General features: G+C 42.1%; 1 protein-coding gene, 1 long non-coding RNA gene and 1 pseudogene across 7 annotated transcripts in view; 2 read left to right on the top strand and 1 right to left on the bottom strand.

Moving 5' to 3' along the window:
* LOC115272189 (olfactory receptor 2D3-like) overlaps positions 1-21,994 on the bottom strand; it is a 184,094-nt gene that overhangs the window by 100,056 nt on the left and 62,044 nt on the right. The window contains exon 4 of one of the 6 annotated variants that reach the window (XM_029915242.1): positions 4,508-4,636. The exons of 1 other annotated variant lie outside the window; for it this stretch is intronic. The gene's annotated coding sequence lies outside the window, so the exon portion shown is untranslated. Of the gene's footprint in view, positions 1-4,507; positions 4,637-14,373; positions 14,455-16,582; positions 16,631-21,994 lie in introns of those variants that run through there. 4 more of the 6 variants (XM_029915247.1, XM_029915251.1, XM_029915244.1 and 1 more) reach the window with 4 other exon arrangements.
* LOC115272528 lies at positions 344-11,140 on the top strand (annotated as a pseudogene).
* Positions 13,508-17,091, top strand: LOC115272191. The gene is made up of 2 exons (XR_003900293.1): positions 13,508-13,643; positions 16,938-17,091. It is a non-coding gene; the product is annotated as an uncharacterized LOC115272191 (long non-coding RNA).

The raw sequence follows: 21,994 nt of genomic DNA on the forward strand, positions 1-21,994 counted from the left end.
CTGGGTCTTCAGACCGTCTGGGTCCTTTGGGACCATCTGTTGTCTGACTGATCAGTCACCTACCATGGTAGTAGTGTAAGGACGCATGTCTGATTCAGGCTTAAAGAAGCCAGGTGGATGCTCCGCTAATTCTCAGGGCCGTGGATGCCAGGAGACGTCCTGGACCCACAGGACCAGAGAGGGATCCAGGCTCCGACGTTTATTGAGGTCCAGAGGGCTAAGGGGGGGCAATCGGAATTTGACTTCCTTGGTCCAGGGGGTTTCCCTAGTGGCAGCAGGGTAACTCCCTTTAGGTACAGAGGAAGACTGGGTCAGGTCTCCTCTTGTCAGACGGACTCCAGAGTACACACGGGTGAGGTTAGGTTCCATGGCTCTGGTGTCAAAACGGCCTGCTGGCAAGGGGAAACTGGAGCTGGGACAAGTAAGTCTCCTCTTGCCAGGATTCTGGTGGCTCTCTGGAACAGGTCATACACCAGTGGCACAAGGGAAAGCTGGGTGCCCATGGCTTAGCCATAGAGCCAACTTGTGTCTGTTTCTCTGTGCATCTGTTTATGGTGTGGTATGTTTCTCTGTGTGCTTTGCTTGTGTAAGTCCTCCTTGGGAGGGAAACAAAGTGTCTGAATTCCACAGGCAAGCATCGTTAACTGTTCACATTCGTGGAGATACGAGTGGCAAGTGCAGCATCTGTTGGAGATACAGGTGTAGGTAGGGCACTCACTCGCATTTGTGTAAGGTTTGAGATAGGGTTCCAGTTCTGCAGCGCTTGCAGGGACACAGGCGATGGAAAAAGATTGGGTCCCCCTGTCTTGTCTGTTAGAAATCCTGCTGGTGGCAGCAGTAGGGTTTCGTTTTTGTTGGAGACACTTGTGTATGTTTCTCTGTGCATTCATTTGTCTAAGTATGATTTTTGTTGTGACTACATTTAGGGACTTTCTTATGGAAATTTTGGGTCTTTACCCTACATATTTTTCTTTGGAAAGAGCACAAAGACCATCATCTTACTTTCATTTTCTCCTCCCCTGGCCAGGAGGACTAATTCTTGTGTTCTGTGGCTTAACTCTGTCTTTCGTGCTGTTTTATTTTGTTGGGACTCACGTCATGGGAAAGTCCGCTTCAAAACCTCTAGACCTGGTTCTGTTTCACTTCAAGGAAGTTAGGGTTCGAGCTCACAATTTATCAGTGGATGTCGAAAAGGGAAAGATGACTATATTCTGCACATCTAAATGGCCTGCTTTCGAGTCAGGATGGCCCCCTGAGGGTACTTTTCACCTTCCGATCATAGAAGCAATAGAAGAAAGCGTTTTCCAATGTATGGGGGGCCATCCGGATCAGATCCCATACATTGTTGTCTGGAAGGATCTGGTCACTAACCCACCCGTTTGGGTGAAATCCTTTCTTTCTCCAGTATCTTCTCAGGTTCTGGTGACTTGAAACCCAGAAGAAGAAAAGCCGAGACGAATTATGGCCTTGCCCTCAGCACCCCCCTACCCAGTTTTGCAGGGAGGAGCAGATGAGGACCTCCTCTTTCCCCCTCCACCTTACCGACACCCCCCCCCCAGTTCCCTCTGACCCTGCTCCTAATGTCCCATTGCCACCACAGCCATCTTCCTCTGCTCCATCCCCTCCCATTGAAAGAGGCCCAGCATATGGGACCCGTGGCCGAAGGGGCACCATCCCAGAAGTAGACTCCACGATGTTCCCCTTGCGAGCCATGGGATCTATACACGAGGCAGGCAATCAGCCTCATCATTATTGGCCTTTTGCCTCTTCTGACCTTTACAACTGGAGATCTCAAAAACCCCCCTTCTCAGAGAACCCCAGAGGCCTCATTGGGTTATTAGAAACTGTACTCTTTACTCACCAACCCACTTGGGATGATTGTCAACAATTGTTACAGGTTCTGTTTACAACTGAGGAGCCAGAACGAATCGTGTTGGAAGCACAAAAACTCGTTCCTGGTCCGACAGGAGTACCCACCATAAACCCCACTGACATTGATGCTGGATTTCCCCTCGTCCGCCCCAATTGGGATTATAACACAGGAGAAGGTAAGGAGCGCCTCAAGGTCTATCGCCAGGCTCTATTGGCAGGTCTCAAAGCAGCTGCTAAGAGGCCCACTAATCTGACTAGGGTATATGATATAAGGCAGGAGACAAATGAAAGCTCCACCGTTTTTCTAGAACGGGTGATGGAAGCCTTCCGACAGTTCACCCCGTTCGATCCAGAACATGCAGATCATAAGTCAACCGTGGCAATGGCTTTCATTAACCAGGCTGTGCCCAACATTAAGAGAAAGCTACAGAAAGTCGAGTGCCTTGGAGAAAAGACTCTCCGAGATCTAGTAGAGATAGCAGAAAGAGTGTACAATAACAGGGACAGTGTTGAGGAAAAACAAGTAAAGGCAGAAAAAAGATGAAATAGAGATTTGGCTAAAGTGTTACTGGCCATGACTGCAGACCTAAAGGACCGTCGGCACCAACTAAGAGGGATTGCAGAGGGAGGAAAACCAAATGACCCTTCAGGACGTCAAAGACCACCAATGGGTAAGAACCTGTGCCACTTCTGTAGAGAGGAAGGGCACTGGAAGGAAAACTGCAAAAAAAGAAACCAGTGCGCCTTTTGTGAGGAAGAGGGGCATTGGAGGGATAACTGTCCCAGAAAAAAAAAAAGCCAAACGTATTGTTTGCTGGAGACAGTGACTAGGGGGGACAGGGTTCGGAGCCCCTCCCCGAACCTAGGGTAACTATTAAAGTGGAAGGGAAACCAACTGACTTCCTGGTGGACACTGGGGCTCAACACTCAGTATTATTAGAAGCCAATGGGCCTACCTCAAGTAAGCGATCTTGGGTCCAAGGTGCCACCGGGACCAAACAGTATTCATGGACTACCCAAAGATCAGTAGATTTAGGTGTGGGCCAGGTAACCCACTCTTTCATGATAATCCCAGACTGTCCTTATCCCCTGCTGGGGAGAGACCTTTTATCAAAAATGAGGGCCCAGATTCATTTTGGCGCGCAAGGAGCACAACTCTTAAGTTTGGACGGGAAGCCTATTCAGGGCTTCTCCCTCCAACTAGCTAATGAGTACCACTTATATGAGGAGCCCCTAACTCCTGATGCCCACATTGACCAGTGGCTCCAGAAATACCCACAAGCCTGGGCCGAAACTGGGGGTCTAGGGCTGGCAAACCATTGCCCACCCATATTTGTTGAACTAAAACCTGGGGCTGACCCAGTTGCAGTTAGACAGTACCCATGCCTCAACAAGCCAAGGAGGGGTTTAAACCCCACATCCACTGCCTTTTAAACCCGGGCATTTTAAGGGTCTGCCAGTCTGCCTGGAACACTCCTTTGCTCCCTGTTAAAAAGTCTGGTACTAATGACTATAGGCCAGTGCAGGACCTCAGGGAGGTTAACAAATGGGTAATGGATATACATCCTACTGTCCCTAACCCGTACACTCTTCTGAGCTTCCTGCCACCTGAGAAGCAGTGGTATACAGTCCTTGACCTAAAAGATGCCTTTTTTAGCCTGCCCCTGGCCACCAAAAGTCAAGGATATTTTGCTTTTGAGTGGCATGATCCTGATATTGGCATTAACGGGCAGATGACTTGGACTTGACTTCCTCAGGGGTTTAAAAACTCCCCTACCATCTTCGATGAGGCACTGCAAGAAGACTTGGGTGAGTACCAGAGGGAACCAGACGTTACGTTGTTGCAGTATGTTGATGATCTCCTGATCGCAGCCACCTCTGAAGAAAGCTGCCTTCAGGGAACTAAAAATCTATTCCTGACATTGGGCAAATTGGGACACAGAGCCTCTGCTAAAAAGGCTCACATTTGTAAGCCCCAAGTTACTTATTTGGGATACATCCTCAAGGATGGACATAGATGGTTGTCTCTGGCCAGAAAGGACACCATCCTCCACATGCCCCCACCTAAAAACCCCAGACAGATGAGAGAGTTCCTGGGGTCAGCGGGGTTTTGCAGATTGTGTATTCCAGGCTTTGCAGAAATTGCTAAGCCTTTATATGAACTGACCAAAGACAAGAGTGAGTTTCAATGGACCCCTAAACATCAACAAGCATTTGAAACTCTCAAAACAGCTCTTGTCGGCACCAGCGCTAGGGCTTCCCAACATTACTAAGCCTTTCCACCTGTTTGTGGATGAAAGTAAAGGGGTGGTCAAGAGTGTGCTGACCCAGGTGCTAGGACCCTGGAAAAGGCCAGTGATCTACTTGTCCAAACGCTTGGACACAATAGTGGCCGGATGGCCCCCCTGTTTAAGGACTGGGGCTGCAGTGGCATCTTTAGGTAAGGACGCTGAAAAATTGACTCTGGGACTATCTCTGGCCGTGACCACCCCCCATGCAATCGAGAGGGTACTAAAACAACCACCTGACCAGTGGCTCAGCAATGCCCGAATAACTCATTACCAGACACTGCTACTCAACCCGGATAGAATTCTTTTCCAGCCTCCTTCTTCACTTAATCCGGCCTCACTCCTACCCAATCTTGATGCAGACCCCCGCTTCATGATTGTGCTGAGATCCTGGCCCAGGTACACTGCTTCCAAGGAGACCTGACGGATGTGCCTCTTCAAAACGCAGACCATACCTAGTTCACAGATGGGAGTAGCTTCATCCGGGATGGGAAAAGAAAAGCAGGAGCGGCTGTGACTACCAACAATAAGGTAATTTGGGCCCAACCCTTACCTCCAGGGACCTCAGCCCAATGGGCTGAGTTAATTGCCCTGCCAAAGGCACTAACTTTGGGAAAAGACTTGAGTCAACATCTATACAGACAGCAGGTACGCTTTCACAACAGCCCATGTGCATGGAGCTATTTATCAAGAAAGGGGTCTCCTGACCTCAGAGGTAAAGACTATTAAAAAAAAAAACAAGAAATCATGGACCTAATACAGGCCCTATGGCTACCAAAAAGGGTGGCCATTATCTACTGCCATGGCCACCAGAAAGGAGATCACCCTGTTGCCAAGGGAAACAACCTGGCTGATAAAACAGCCAAGGGAGTAGCCCTGGAACCCAACGATGCCTTGCCTGTAGTCCTCCCAGACCCCAGAGACCCCAACCTACCTGATAATCTCAAATACACTGAGGAGGGTGCATATAGACCCCAAAGTTCAGGACAGGAAGAAAGAATGAATAGAACTCTAAAAGAGACCTTAACTAAATTGACCCTAGAGACTGGCAGAGACTGGGTGGCCCTCCTTCCCTTTGCCCTGTATCAGGTGCAAAACTCTCCCTACCAAATGGGTTTAACTCCCTTTGAAATTATGTATGGAAAACCTGCCCCTATTATCCCAAACCTCCAGGCAGCAGCCCTAATGGACACAGAGGATAACAATCTGGATTGGGTCAGTTACAAGACAGAGGGGGAATATAAGGACTTTTTTTTTAATTTTTTAATGTTTTATTTATTTTTGATACAGAGAGAGACAGAGCATGAGATGGGGAGTGGCAGAGAGAGAAGGAGACACAGAATCAGAAGCAGGCTCCAGGCTCTGAGCTGGCTGTCAGCACAGAGCCCGATGCGGGGCCCGAACCCACAAACGTGAGATCTGACCTGAGCCGAAGTCGGAGGCTCAACCGACTGAGCCACCCAGGTGCCCCAAATATAAGGACTTTTGTCTGATTCAGGCTTCCCCTCTGACCTCAAAGGCCAGCTAACACCATTAACATTTCTGGGGGCGGGCCTAAAGATGGAGGTTAACACTAGTCACGCCCTACTTTAGGGCCCTAGCCACGCCCTGCGTGAGGGTCCTAGCCACAGCCTGCTTAAGGGTCTGGGGCCCACTCTGATTGGTCAATACTCTAAATGTTCTGATTGGCTCCCACAACTGCCAGTATTGATGGGGGAGGGTGGTAGGGATTGGATCACTGTGCCTGTGTCACCATTTCCTATAACGCCCTCTCCTAAAAGAGCCCCTGCCCCGCCATATTCAGGGCTCTCGCTCCACGTGGATCCACTGCGTTGGTGGAGTCTGCAAGACGCTGTGTATAAGCCCATAGTAATAAAGCCCTTTGCTATTGCATGTGTGACCCAGTCTCCCTGGCGGTCTCTGCTTTTGGGGGCGACATTGGAAACTTGGGTATTACAGTAGCAGGACCCCACCCTCTGTCCACATCTACGACTTTATGAGGATCACAAACACACAGCTAAAGGAAATGGGAAAAGCTAAAAAATCCCTAATATCAGAGACAGCTGGATCTGGAAATTGGAATGCTCATGGGTAGAAATTAAGTAAAGAGACTCAGAAAAGCTGAATCAGTCCCAGGGAGAAGAGCTGATACTTGATTCTAGGATAAAGCTAGAAGAAAAATATATTTCACTGGGGAGAGAGAGACAGAGTTATATGAAAAATTCCAGAGGCCACATCAAGGACAGAAACAAAATGGTTTCAATGTCCAGCTTCACACTGGCCATGGAGTTTCCACACAGAAAAGCTAAGCACGTGGGTAGCCAGTAATGCAGCCACCTGAGTTTACTTGCCTTCTCAAAATTAGCCTATGTATTTGCGATTAGGAGATTCATAATTTTCATATTTTGTGGGGAAATTCATCCCACTTACCAATACAGGTCAGTTCAACTAAAAAAAATCACACACACACAACAGAGAGAAACTAAGCTGGACACAGAACTAACCCCAAGGAAACAGTTAATGCTGGAACAGAAAAAAAAAATTATGTTTTTTAATTAATTTTACAAGATAGAGAGAGTGTGAGCAGGGGAGGGTCAGAAAGAGAAAGGGAGATACAAAATGTGAAGCAGGCTCCAGGCTCTGAGCTAGCTGTCAGGACAGAGCCCGACGCGGGGCCTGAACCCATGAACTGTGAGATCATGACCTGAGCCAAAGTCGGATGCTTAACCAACTGAGCCACTTAGGCACCCCCAGAAAAAAAATTTAAACAAGTAAAATTACTGTACTATTCCCAGAAAAATTTGAAAGACTATCCCAAAACGAAATGCTTCCACACAGGTCATCTTTGACAGCCTCCTCTCATTATTCATATCTAATCTATCACCATGATCTGTCAACTTTACCTCACAAATATCTTTCAAATCTATTCGCATCCTTTCACCACCAACATTCTGGTGCAAATTGCCACCATCTCTTTTAGTCCTCCTACCAATTGGTCTTTCTTCATTCATTGTTGCCCACCCAATACATTTTCCAAATTTTAATCAGTGGTTTTAAAATTTTAAATATGATCGTATCATATACTACCACCCTCCCTTCAAATTTTTTTTATGACTTCCCAAGACTCTATGAAGAAGGGACAAAACTGTTAACGGTAGACACATCCCTCCACACAGTGGATCCTATTCATCTTTCCAGCCTCGTCCTCCACCACTCTCCCACTTAAATACTATTATGGGGCCCCAGTGGCCTTTTTTTTTTTAATTGACTGGAGTGCCCCACGTTTCCTCACTTACCATGGGGCACATCTCTTTGGTCTATAATGCTCTTCTCCACACTTCTTCCTTTTCTAGTTTGCTTCACAGTTCAGCTGGAGTCACTTTTAAAACCAAGGAAGCCTGTTCTGACCCCCCCCTCCACCAGCATTAAGTCAGCATTCTCACCCACTTAGAAACTCTACTAACCCTCTATAGCTTTCTCACATGTTCTCTAACTACAATGGAATTAAATTAGAAATCAGAAACAGAAATTTAAGGGGGGGCGGGCAGCCTGAATAACATAAGAAAACCAGGAAGAGATGATGGGAGATAGTGGTGATGATGATATGAGGCTTGCGTTATGTAAGCCAAAAGGAAGAAACTGTTCCAAGTAGTAGGGACTTGTCAACCATGTCAAATCCTACTGAGAGCTCAAATAAGGTAACATTGAACATTTTCCATGGATTTGGCAAAATAGAAGACTTTACTGACCTGGGTAATTGTTATCTCGTTGGAACTGTGGGGGTATAGGTAGATTAAATTGGGCTGAGAGGTGAATGAACGGGAAGTAAATTTGTAAGATTTAATAGATGGAGGCAGAGATAGGAGGAAAGAGACCACGTTATGGAGCCAAGAAAGCCTTTATTGGGATCTGTGATTCCCGGGCGAGGTCCCATGACCCCGGGAGTGGGGAGTCAGGGAAGTCGCGCCTGATAGGCGATGGGGGGGGGTTATGGGTGAGGGGGTTCTGGGCTTGACCTTGGGAGGGCAGATTATCAAATAAGGGCATTTCAGGGACGTGGCGGGATGGAATAGGTTGCCTCATCTGTCAGGGTGATGGGAAGCTGGAGCTTCATGATTGGCTGTTTCCAAATGGGGCAGGACATCCCAGGTCTGCAGGTGAGGGGCGGGGGTCGTCTGTGCACGTGTTCTCCTCCAGCCCCCAGAGAAATGGCCCCTCGGTCGCCACCTTAAGGTGACTCTTACAAAATTCTCTACTTTTGACAATTCTGATAAATTTGCTGTGATGGGAAAGCATACAGGGGTATATGGGATATAACAGGTTAATTGCATGATTTTAAATTTCCCCTATCTTTACTTATTTTTGCCTGTTTGATCTGTTTCTTTAAGATACATTTAACTGCCATTATGAATGTTATTTTTTCTTCACTGTATATTTAAAATAATCTTTTTGCTTTATTACTATTATAGTCTAATACAATCTTATTCAATTGAAAACTTATCTCTTCCACCAACTCCAGACCTGCCTCATGGCAACAGGAAAAGAAACTGAGATTAGCTTCCTCGCTATTTTTCCAACTTGTTCCTTTAATCTTCCTTCATTTCTGTGCTCTCACTACTCTGCAGTTGAAAATGGGAAGATATACAAATGACTAATAGGCATATGAAAAGATGCTCAACATCATCAGTCATCTGAGAAATGCAAATCAAAACCACAGTGAGATACCACTTCACACCCACTAGAACAGCTATAATTGAAAAGACAAAAAAAAAAAAAAAAAAGGCAATGACAAGTGTTGGTGAGCTTGTGGAAAAATTGGAACCCCCTATGGGAATGTGAGAAGTTAACAGCTACTTTGGAAAAGTTTGTCAGTTTTTAAACTGTTAAACAAAGAGCTACAATATTACCCAGGAATTTCACTCCTACACTACACCTAAGAGAAAGGAAACATATGCCCACACAAAAAGTTATGCATAACAGCTTCTTCATAATAGTTAAACAGTGGAAACAACTGCTCATCAACTGATGAGTGGATAAACAAAATATGGTAGATTCATACAATAGACTGTTATTCAGCAATCAAAAGGAATGCAGTTCTGATACATACTATAACATAGATGAACCCCCAAAACATACTAACTGAAAGAAGCCAGACATGTAAAGACCACATATTGCATGAAACTATTTATGTGAAATATTTAGAACAAGTAAATCTATAGAGACAGGAAGTAGACTAGTGATTGCCTAGGGCTGAGAAGAGGAAGTAGGGGGAGGGTAAGAATGAATACTAATGAGTTCAAGGTTTGTTTTGGAAGTGATGAAAATGATCTAAAAATAGATTATGGTGATAGTCACACAACTCTATAAATATATTAAAAACTACTCCATTGTGCATAATAAATAGGTAAAGCTTATAGTATGTAAGTTATATCTCAATAAAGGTATTTATATTTTTTAATGTTTTATTTATTTTTGAGAGAGAGAGAGAGACAGAGAGGGAGGCAGCATGAGCAGGGGAGGTTCAGAAAGAGGGGGAGGCACAGAATCAGAAGACTGGCTCCAGGCTCTGAGCTAGCTGTCAGCACAGAGCCTGATGCGGGCCTCCAGCCCACAAACTGTGAGATCATGACCTGAGCCAAAGCCGGACTCTTAACGGACTGAGGCACCCAGGCGCCTCACAATAAAGCTATTTAAGCAAAGTGAATGGACCTCGAGGGTGTCAGGCTAAGCGAAATAAGTCAGGCAGAGAAGGACAGCTACCATATGTTTGCACTCATAGGTCCAACAGGAGAACAGGAGAAACCTAATGGAGGACCAGGGGGAGGGGAAGAGGGAAAGAAAGTTGGGAAGAGAGAGGGACACAAAACCTGAGAGACTACTGAATACTGAAAACGAATCTAGGGTTGAAGGGGAAGACGGAGGGGGAAAAGAGGTGGTGGTAATGGAGGAGGGCCCTTGTGGGGAAGACCACTGTGTGTTATATGGAAACCAATTTGACAATAAACTATTTTTTTAAAAAGTAATTAACAATAGGCCATCAAAATGTCAGTATGCCACCAAATATAGAAATTGTATAAGTTACATTATCTAAAATTAAGAACAAATCCCCCCAAACCATTAACAACTTGAAAATTTTGAAATATATATGAATACATAAAGTATAAATCAAAGCCATAATCACAGACTATTTATAAATGATTGACAACTACAACATTGTATAGTGTATAATAAAATATGGGTTATAGGAAAATAAAAGCTCTGAGGAAATTTTGGTCCTATAGATACATATAGTAATTAATAATAAAAGTTTATAAAATTTTCAAGTAAAAATGATTATAATACATTTATTATTAAAAACATAAAATAGGTAAATAGAATGAAAAGGTGGATCATTGAAATGAACTAAACACAGAAAAAAATCTTTTGAAAAGTCTGAACAAAAGGGAAATATATAAATATCAGAAATAAAAAACAGAATGGAATACTACATTAGTATATTACATAAAGAATATAATTCTATAATACTATGTTTCTTTCTGAAATATATATTTCAAGAAAAATATAAATGATGAAATATGGCTTTAAAATTTGTTTAGGGATGGGACACCTGGGTGACTCAGTTGGTTAAGTGCCTCTTGATTGCGGCTCAGGCCATGATCTCACGGTTAGTGAGGTATTTTTCAAAAAATGAAAACTAAAGAGGAACGGTGAGGGGAAGTATGGCAATATGGAATTCTCCCTTTCTTGGTAACTGTGCCTGATTGTAATAGCGCATTTGTCAGTTAGGGCCCAGGGATATTTTGAGGTGATTCGCCTGATGGGCTTGTCTGTATTCAGCCAGCTGTCACCGTGAGCCCTTTCCACATTCCATTGTTGGACCCCGTATTCCTAAAAGCACTTCTACACGGATGAAGAAAGTGAAGGAGGAAGAGGGACAAAAGGAAGAGAATGACCACACAGATGAATACCTCTGGAAATAGGAGGGGGCATGTGAGGTGCCTTGTAGGCTGTGTTGGGAGCCATTTCTGAACTCACTAGTTGAGAATACTCCTTGTGAGGTTAAGGCAGGTTTGCAAGGCCTCCTGCTGTCAGATGGTGACTGATATCTACCCCTCACTCAATTATTTTTGCCTGAGCACCAATCCCCCAAGGCACCTTGTTGAATGATATTATTCTGACCCTAATATATGCTGATTGCACCTTCTGAAGGAACTTATTATAGAAATTTCTTCTATGTGATTATGGGAGCAAATATTGCATTTCCTGAGAAACATGTTTTTCCTCCCCTCAAGAAAACAGGCTATTGACCCCTGCTCACAAAGACCTAACTTTTGCCTTTGCTATGCTAAAAACATTGTCTTGTATTTGAATGCTGAAGATACCTTCCTTCCCCATATGATAAGCATCTAAATCACCTACATCAATCACTACCGATAAAGATTATGCATGAGTCTTCTACAAATCTATGTTCTGGGAAATTTCTAAATACCAAAGAAATTTGTCATCAGAAATCATTGTCTAAGGCAAATGCCACTTCTGTGCTGAGCCCCCCACACTTAATGATAAATAAAGCTGAGTCTGAATCAGTGCAGAGATGCCTGCCTGGTGACCAGAAAGAATCTTGTGGCTCTCTCATCCCTCCCTTTCGCCGACACTACCAATTCTTCAGGGAACCCTGGACCTGCTGGAAGTGGACTCCAGCAAGGCTGCTCACAGAAGTTGCCAATTATTTCTGGTTATTGACTAGTGAGATATTGTGACATAATAATAAGCACATATTTGGGGTTTGTCCAGGTTCCTGACACAGTGCTCCTAAAGGTCTTGTAATTTCATGAGTATGGGGTAAGAGTAGTATCCTTTGCTATTCTTAATAAGTCCTTTTCAAACATATCTGAGTTTTTGATAATGAGGTAACTCTAGACGGGCTTCTAGATAGCTTTAGAATAGGGGCTGGTTGCCAGAGAAACTAATCATGTGATTAAAGGGTTGACATTTTCAGCCCCACTGGTCCCTCTCCATCTCCAGGCAGAGAATGGCTGGAGGTAGAGTTGATTACCAACTGCCAATGATTTAATCCACTGTGCCTATGTCATGGGACCTCCATAAATAAAACCTAAATGAAGGGGTTCAAGGACCTTCTGGCATGGTAAACACATCTATAGTCTAGGAAGGTGATGTGCCCCAAACTCCACAAAGACAGAACCTCCGGTATTTGGGACTCTTCCAAGCCCTACCCTATATGCCTCTTCACTGGTTGTTCATTTGTATCCTTTCTAATATCCTTTATAAATCAACTGGTAAGTAAACCCACTGAATTCTGTGAGCCATTATAATAGCAAATTATCAAACTTGAAGATGGGGTTGTAGGAATAGGCAACTTTAAGCCAAGTTGGGCAGAAGTGTGGGTAACCAGGGACCTACAACTGGTGATTGGCAACTGAAATGGGAGGCAGTCATTTGGGACTAACTCCTTAAACACTGGGGTCTGCACTAACTCAAGTACTTACTGTCAGAATAAAATTAAAGTATAGGGCGTCTAGTTGGTATCCACAAAAAACTAAGAGAATTGCTTGGTATGGAAAAATCCACACATTTGGGGTCAGATGTGTTTTGTAGGTAGAAGCAGATCTTAATAATGATCATTATTAGTCCTTCTAATTAAAATAAAATTATGGGTAAGTGTCCTCATGATGTATGATATAGGTAATGTGAAATAAAAGTGATTTAGGGGTGCCTAGGTGGCTCAGTCAGTTAAGTATCAAACTCTCAGTTTAGGCTCAGGTCACGATTTCATGTTTCAAGGGGTCAAGCCTTGCATTGGGCTCTTGCTAACAGCAAAGAGCCTGCTTGGGATACTATCTCTCCCACTCTCGCTGTCCCTCCCTCATTCAATTTCTCTTGTCTCTCACACAAATTTAAAAAAAAACTTTTAAAAAAGTGATTTCAAGAGAATTAAATAAAGGTAAAACACCTATTCCAGTACGTGCCATTTAGTCAGTCAATGTTAAGAAAAAGAAGCAGCATGAAAGTGGTTAAAATCAGAGAATCTGATATCAGATTGTCTGGGATTGAATTCTGGCTCTTCCACTTACCAGTCTTGTGATATGAGCAAGTTATATCTCTAACTCTATATTTCCTCAACTATAAAATGGGGATTATAATAGTAAGTTGTTAGGAAACGTGTTAGTGTTGTGACTGAAGAATGTGAAATGGTTCCCAGGCTAACAGGGGCAGTTAGGGAGGGTCATAAAGCAGCCAGATAGTCAAAGGTCAGGAACGACAAAGAATTCAGTGTCATAGGAACAGCGACAGTGAGGAGCAGCAGGAAAAAGGATAAGGCTGCAGATACAAGCAAAGATCACTGGGAGAAAAGGTTGAGATGCCAAGATTTAGGCCTCTGCAGGAGCACATCCTCGGGCCTGAAGCTTATACAATTTGGAAGGCTCTCTTCAAGAAAAAGAAAACAGGATTCTAAATCCAAAAGTAGGTGCAAAATGAATTTTTAAAAAAATGAATACTTTTAGAAAAAAAGGAATGTAACAAATTACAAATGTTAAAAAGTTGACAACTATAGGGACACCTGGGTGGCTCAATCAGTTAAGGACTGGACTTCAGCTCAGGTCATGATCTCACAGTTCATGAGTGAGTTCGAACCCCACACAGGCCTGGCTGATGTCAGTGCAAAGCCTGCTTTAGATTCTGTCCTCCTCTGGTTTTGCCCCTCCCCAACTTGTGCACACACTCTTTCTCTCTCAAAGATAATACATGTTTTTTTAAGTTGACAACTATAAACCACAAAATCCAAAAACAACATATTTGTATTAACTGATTGATATACCTCTAAAACCTTTTCCTTCATTTTTGGCAGTATACTTTTCATACGTCAACAACTTTGTATTTTTTTCTGTAGTAAGGATAGAAAAATAATTCAGTCTTTCTTCTAACATGTTATCTAAATTGTTATTATGACAGTTGGAATGTACAAAAGCGTATAGCTTCACACAGTTGTAAAATTTGTAATGTTTACATGTGTGACCTATGAACACAGAAATTCTGAAGAATTCTCTTTCACATGATTCCCACCAAAAAACGTAGGGGAAAGTTTAATGCATTTTAAATCGTAATGCTACGTTATCAAGTATATTTGTAAATATAGAACTTCTATTTTGTCTAAGTATCAATGAAAACCAAATCCCAACTTAACAAATCTTACACACTGGAAGAATTCTCCAGAGATCAGCTTCTGGCTTCATATATTTCAAGTCTTGTTTCTCTTTCTTTCTTTCTTTCTTTTTTTTTTTGTTTTCTTAGTTTTTTTTTTTTTAATTCTTTTTACATTTATTTATTTTTGAGAGACATAGAGAGACAGAGTGTGAACAGGGGAGGGGCAGAGAGAAAAAGAGACACAGAATAAGAAGCAGGCTCCAGGCTCTGAGCTAGCAGCCAGCACAGAGCCTGACACAGGGCTTGAACCCAAGAACCATGAGATTATGACCTGAGCTGAAGTCAGATGCTCAACCAACTGAGCCACCCACATGCCCCTCGTTTATTTATTTTGAGAGAGAGACAGACAGAATTTGCACACAAGGAGCGGGAAGGAGCAGAAAGTGAGAAAAAGAATCCTAAGCAGGCTCCACACAGCACACAGCTCAATCTCACAACCCTGAGATCATGACCTGAGCCGAAATCAAAAGTTGGACACTTAACTGACTGAGCCACCCAGGCACCCCTCTCTTTCACTAATACATTTTCCTAGTGCCAGCACCATAAGACAGGCTCACAGTGCAAAATACCCAGATTGTGGTCTTATAGTACGAACTTCCACTAAAACATACAAGGGCTTTTTAAGAAATATCTGATTCCAAGTCTGCAGCAGAAAATGTACAGAAGGGTCTAGAAATTCTTCGCATATCAGATAGCAAAGGAGCTATCAAAAACAACTAAGGTCATGTCAGAAGGACTCAGGAGCAAAAGGCCTCTCACTAAAGATTAGATAATCTGAGCTTCAAAAGAATAAAAATTATAATTTCTTGAAATCCATCAAATATGTTTAAAATTGATTGCTTTCAGAAAATATCAAGGAACCAATTCATTGTTTTCAAAACATCACAATAAACCATTTAATAAGTAAATTACTGGGGCACCTGGGTGGCTCAGTCGGTTAAGCCTCCTTCTTCGGCTCAGGTCAGATCTCATGTTCGTGGGTTCGAGCCCCGCATTGGGCTCTGAGCTTGAAGCCTGCTTCCAGTTCTGTGTCTCCTTCTCTCTCTGCCCCTCCCCCTCTCATGCTCTGTCTCTCTATCAAAAATAAATAAAATATTAAAACTTTTATAAAAATAAGTAAATTACTAATTAATAAGTTAAAGAAAAAGAATCAACCTTTATCCTTCCTTTCCTATTTGAGCTCTACCATTGGGCTACAAAGTATTAGAGAGGGGAAGTATTTCTCTATAAAAGGATTCTCATTTATAAATAAATGAAAATTAGAATTTTACCACTTTGTATTCTCCACTGAATTACTGCATCCAAGCTTTGAGCATCAACAGCCACTTTCACAAAAAGAGAGACCACCAGACTATGTGCCTCCAAACTGAAAGCACGTAAAACACCAAAAGGAGCAAACCTAAGTCTAATTCAGCCTCTGGATCGAGCTGCCAATTTACAGAAAGTACAGAGACTGAAGCTTGTTGAACTGCACCAACAGTATGCAGCCAGCAAAATGCAGGGCGGAGGAATAGGTGGAGTGTCATGTGTTCCTAAGGAAACCTGTAAGGAAAAGAAAGGAAAAGAGGAGGAAACTTGTAGAATAACAGAAAATTAGAAGACATATCACATTGTTTTCTAATAGGGAAGATTAAACCATAGTGACTTGGGAGATAAAACTGTAAAGAAATCCAAGCAAGCAATTAATATAAAATTAATTAAATCAATTAATATAAAATTCAGAAGAGTAATTGCTATTGAGGGCAGGAAGATTAAGGATTAAAATTGAGAAGGGGCATTTAAGAAAAGCACAGAGAGAAGTAGTTAGTGAGTTCTATACTTTGACCTAGCAGTGGTTTGCCTTATTGTCTCCTGTATTTGTATTTTATTTTCTCTAAATAAGATTTTTAAAAATACAATGGAATTAAAGATATAAACCTCAAAAAGGGGATGACTTGAGGAGGGGGGTGGTGAAAGTGGCAAAGGCAGAATTAAAGCAGGAACCTTCTCAGGTTCCTTGGCAACATCTCCCAATAGCACCCAATGCCATTCTTATTTCTAATGCAGTCTAAGTAAGGGCTTTGCATTGATTCAAAGCTGGAAAAGTTGTGAACGAGGGCATATTCTCCTAGGAACAACCTCCCTAGTATAATTACCTTTAGTGCCTTTCCTTTGAACCAAGAGAACAATACTGTTCTACTGTTCATCTTGTAACTTACATTCTGATTCCCATCAATTCTGCTGTGGTAAACACAGTAATGTGTCACCCAGATCTTCCTTCAAGGAAACACCTGCTGCCCAGCTGAGGGGAACAGAACGCAGTAAGCAGCTATTCCCCTGACAGATCCTTCAAATCTGCCTCAACCGCAGAGGGCCCCTTCACCTGAGGTCATAATCTTCCTGGGGCAACCTACATCCAGTGGCTAAGTGAGAGAGAATATAAAAACCATCCAGCCAGTGTAGCTGATGGAGGATGCTCTGATGGGCTACATTACTTCCAGAGCCCCCACCTGGCTGATGATGGTTTGTGGGATTTACATCACAGTCTAACGTCCTCTTCCGCCCCCTTCCTAGGCATTCATCGCTTTTTAATAAACATACTGCTTCAGCACCTGCTTCTGGAGAAACCAATTTGCAACATCCTCTAAAGCTATGGTGAAGACTGCTCCCTCTAGGTGTATTTGAACAATGAGGTCGTGGAAAATAAAGCAGCAGTGCAGAAAACAAATAAGGGCTACATAATATTCCTACACTGGTCAGGAGAGAGAAGCATGCTTTCAAGGGTGAGAGAATGAAGGCCTTCCAGCAGTGAACAGCAGGCAGGGAACTAAACAGTGGCCCACGGCTCTGCTGAGAGCAGTGGAGAGGAGCAGGAGACAGACGTAGTTGCCAGGTGAGCAACTCATTAGTAAATGATAATGAGAAAACAAAAAACTGGAGGGAGAGAGAGAGAGAGAAAGAGAAAGGCAAAATTGATGAGCAGAGCAGGAATAGATATTTTTTTCTAAATGGCCTTGGAGATGCAAGTGAGAAAGGTATGTTCAAATAAAGAAGTCTTGAAAATGGGTTCCTGAGGAGGAAGGAGAAAGGGACAATAGTGAAATTGAGCCAAAACAGGGAGCCCTACGCTGGTTTCATGTGCTCTGAGCTAGAATTATTCCTAGAAGAACAGACATAGCATCCTGTATACTGGGGAGGCACCCGTGGGTCCACCTGCAGATACCCACCATCACCCCAGCCCCCTTCTATCTGCCAAGTTAAATAAATCTATAAAGATTACCCAATGCCTCTCATGCCTCAGCACCTAGTTATTCAGGGTCTCTGGAGTCACAGTGAAACTGGGAATCTTAATGTGGGGTTCACCAATACACAATTACCCACCTCATAAACAACTACTGTCTTAATAAAAACATCACAGACACTCTAAACCATGTATATTTCTTACTCTTCCCTTGTCTCCCATTCTAACTATAACTATCCTTACAGCCTCCCATCTTATTTCTGAGGCACTAGTTCATCCATCTGAATCTCTGCTGAAGCTACAGAGAAGTTGTAGACCCGTCACTTACCACCAGATGGTGGTAAAGAGCCTTATCAGGATAATTCTGATCTTTTTCTCAACTTCTGCACTGGTGACATTGGGGCCACCTAATTCTTTGTTGGAGGGGTTGTTCTGTGTATTATAGAATGTTTAGCAGCATCCCTGGGCTTTACCCATTAGATACTAGTAGCACTCCCTGCAGTCATGGCAACCAAATATTTGTTCAGACGTTGCCAAATGTCCCTGGAATATTTGGATTCTTTGGTTGAGAACCACTATGCAATAGGACCCTAAAGCCTTCTGAATAAGAGAGAGAAAGAAAATCAGATTTCGATGAAATTTTTTAAAAGCTTTGTTGGTTTTTGAAGAATAATATTTATTCATTGAAAGATTACAAAAATGTGGGGGAAATATTTTAAAAGGAATTTTAGGGGTAGATGGGTGACTCAGTTAGTTGGCTATCCAACTTTGGGTCAGGTCATGATCTTGTGGTTCATGAGTTTAAGTCCTACATTAGGCTTGCTGCTGTTAGCACAGAGCCTGCTTCATATTCTCTGTCCCCTTTTCTCTGCCCCTCCCATGCTTGCACTCTCTCAAAAATAAATAAAATATTTAAAAAAATAAAAAATAGGGGTGCGTAGGTGGCTTAGTCAGTTAGGCATTTGACTTTTGACTTCAGCTCAGGTCATGATCTCACGGTTCATGGGTTTGAGCCCCACACTGGGTTCTATGCTCAGAGCCTGGAGCCTGCTTTGGATTCTGCATCTCCCTCTCTCTCTGTTCCTCCCCTACTCGTTTTCTCTCTCTCCCTCTCTCCCTCTCTCTCTCTCTTTCTCTCTACCTCTCTCTCAAAAATAAACATTTAAAAAAAATTTTTTAATTAAACAAAAAATAATAAAGGAAATTCAAAACACACAGAATCCAACCACTCAGATTAACTTCTGTGAACATTTAAATGACCATCCTTCAAAACATATGGACACATGTTAAATAGGTACAATTTGTCATGCATGGTAATGTATAGTACACATACTCCTATAATCTCCTTTTCCATTCAAAATCTACTACAGACACCTTTCAAGATCAACAATGTGGTCTATTTTAATGCCTGCATAATATCCTTTTGTATGTAATTAACCAACTCTCTAATGGTAGGCAGAAATTCCTAAATTTTCATTATTATAAATACCATTTCAACTTAATATCCTGGAACATACACATCTTGGTACAGCCTGAGATGGAGAGTTTACACTCAACATTTCTATATGTCTAGAATTTTGCCAGGATATAGAGCTTTACAAAGTGAATTACATCCAGATTTTTTTTCTTAATGTTCACTTATTTTGAGAGAGAAAAACTGTTAGAACTAATAAGTGAATTCAGTAAAGCTGCAGGATATAAAAATCAATGTACAGAAATCTGTTGCATTCTTATACATTAATGATGAAGCCACAGAAAGTGAAATTAGAAAATAATCCTATTTAACTGAACCAAAAATAACAAATTATCTAGGGATAAACTTAACCAAAGAGGTAAAAAAAAAAACCCCTGTACTCTGAAAACTATAAAGCATTGATGAAAGAAATTCAAGATGACACAAAGAAATAGAAAGATGGGGCACGTGGGTGGCTCAGCCGGTTAAGCATCCAACTCTTGATTTGGTTCAGGTCATGATCTCACAAGTTCATGAGTTGGAGCACTGTATGGGGCCCATGGTGATGGCACAGAATCAGCTTAGGATTCTCTTTCCTTTCTCTCTGCCCCTCTCCTGCACGTGTGTGCACGCTCTCTCTCGCTCTCGCTCTCTCTCTCAAAATAAATAAACTTAAAAAAAAGGACATTCCATGCTCATACGTTAGAGAAACAATTAATGTTAAAAAGTCTATACTACCCCAAACAATCTACACATTTAATGCAATCTCTATCAAAATACCAACAGCACTGTTCACAGAACTACAACAAACAATCCTAAACTTTGTATGAAACCACAAAAGACCCTGAATGGCCAAAATAACCTTAAAAAAAAAAAAAGCAAAGCTGGAGGCATCACAATTCTGAACTTCAAGTTATATTACAAAGCTGTAGTGACCAAGACGGTATGGTACTGGCACAAAAACAGACACATAGATCAATGGAACAGAATAGAAAACCCAGAAATAAACCCACAATTATATGGTCAATTCATCTTCAGCAAAGGAGGAATAATCTTCAACAAATGATGTTGGGAAAAATGGACAGCAACATGCAAAAGAATGAGACTGGGCCACTTTCTTATACCATACACAAAAATAAACTACATCAAAATAAAAAGCTTCTGCAGAGTAAAGGAAATAATGAACAAAACTAAAAGACAACCTACCTACTGAATGGCAGAAGATATTTGCAAATGACATAACTGATAAAGAGTTAGTATCTAAAATATATAAAAAACTTATCAAACTCAACACACATAAAACAAATAATCCAATTAAAAATGGGCAGAAGACATGAACAGACATTTCTCCAAAGAAAATATACAGATGGCCAACAGACACAATGAAAGATGCTCAACATGACTCATAATCAGTGATATGCAAATCAAAACTATAATGAGATATCACCTCATGCCTGTCAGAATGGCTAAAATCAACAACACAGAAAACAAGTGTTGGTGAGGATGTGCAGAAAAAGGAACACTCATGTACTGCTGGTGGAAATGCAGACTGTTGCAGCCACTGTGGAAACAGCACGGAGTTTCCTCAAAAGGTTAAAAATAGAACTACCCTGCTGATCCAGCAATCATACTACTGACCCTTTACCCCAAAAATACAAAAACACTAATTCAAAGGGATACACGCAGCCTGATGTTTATAGCAGCACTATTTACAATAGTCAAACTATGGAAGCAGCCCAAGTATCCATCAACAGATGAATGGATAAAGACGATACAGTGGGGGGGGGGCATAATACTGAGCCATAAAAATAAAATGAAATCTTGTCATTTGTAACAACATGGATGGAGCTAGAAAGTATAATGTTAAGTAAGTCAGAAAGACAAATACCATATTTCACTCCTGTGGAATTTAAGAAACAAAACAAATGAGCAAAGGGGAAAGAGAGAGGGAAACAAACCAAGAAACAGACACTTAACTGTAGAGAACAAACTGGTGGTTATCAAAGGGAAGGTGGCGAGGGGATGGGGTAAAGAGGTGACTGGGATTAAAGAGTACACTAATAGTGATGAGCACCGAGTAATATGTAGAATTGCTGAATTACTGAATTGTACACTAGAAACTAATATAACATTGTATGTTAACTATACTGGAATTAAAATTTAAAACTTAATTTTAAAAAGTCAGTCTCAGGTTGTTTTTCCTCAAGTGCTTGTTTGTAACAACCATTTGCTTAAATGTCTATTTCCCTATTTCCCCTGCACCCTGTGTGCGGGCGAGAGTCGTGAGAGTCAACTTTTTCTTCCACATATGCTCTGCATTTCTCACAGAGGCTCACACTTAATGAATCTTCAGTAAGTGAAAAGAAAACTTTTCTGCCTAGAGCATTCTTCTAAAGAGAGGATGAAAAATCACATAGGAGCAAGTGGGCTATGGATATAAATTTAAATTCCCTCCTAACTTCCCAAACTCAAAGACTGACAAGAAAAGAGGGATGGGAAAGAGAAGGGAAAAGAAAACAGAAAGATAGTTGGTGTATACTTCTATGGTGTTCTCTTTCCTCTTCTGAAAAGCTTATCCAAGGGGCGCCTGAGTGGCTCAGTTGGTTACGCACCCAACTCTTGATTTCCATTTGACTCATGATCTCATAGTTCATGAGTTCAGTCCTACATCAGGCTCTGTGCTGACAGTGCAGAGCCTGCTTGGGATTCTCTCTCTCCCTCTCTCTCTCTCCCTCTCTCTCTCTCTCTCTCTCTCTCTCTCTCTCTGCCCTCCCCCACTTGCATTGTCTCTCTCTCAAAATAAACAAACTTAAAAAAAAAAAAGCTTATCCAAGAAGAATTCTAAATGACCTTTGCAGAAGGGCAATTTAGGATGAATCCTAAGTCTTACACTACAACTCAGATGATGTAGAGAAATACTTTACTCTCCTTATTTTA

Source organism: Suricata suricatta, chromosome 11 (assembly GCF_006229205.1).
Source record: "Suricata suricatta isolate VVHF042 chromosome 11, meerkat_22Aug2017_6uvM2_HiC, whole genome shotgun sequence".
Classification (NCBI taxonomy): Eukaryota; Metazoa; Chordata; class Mammalia; order Carnivora; family Herpestidae; genus Suricata; species Suricata suricatta.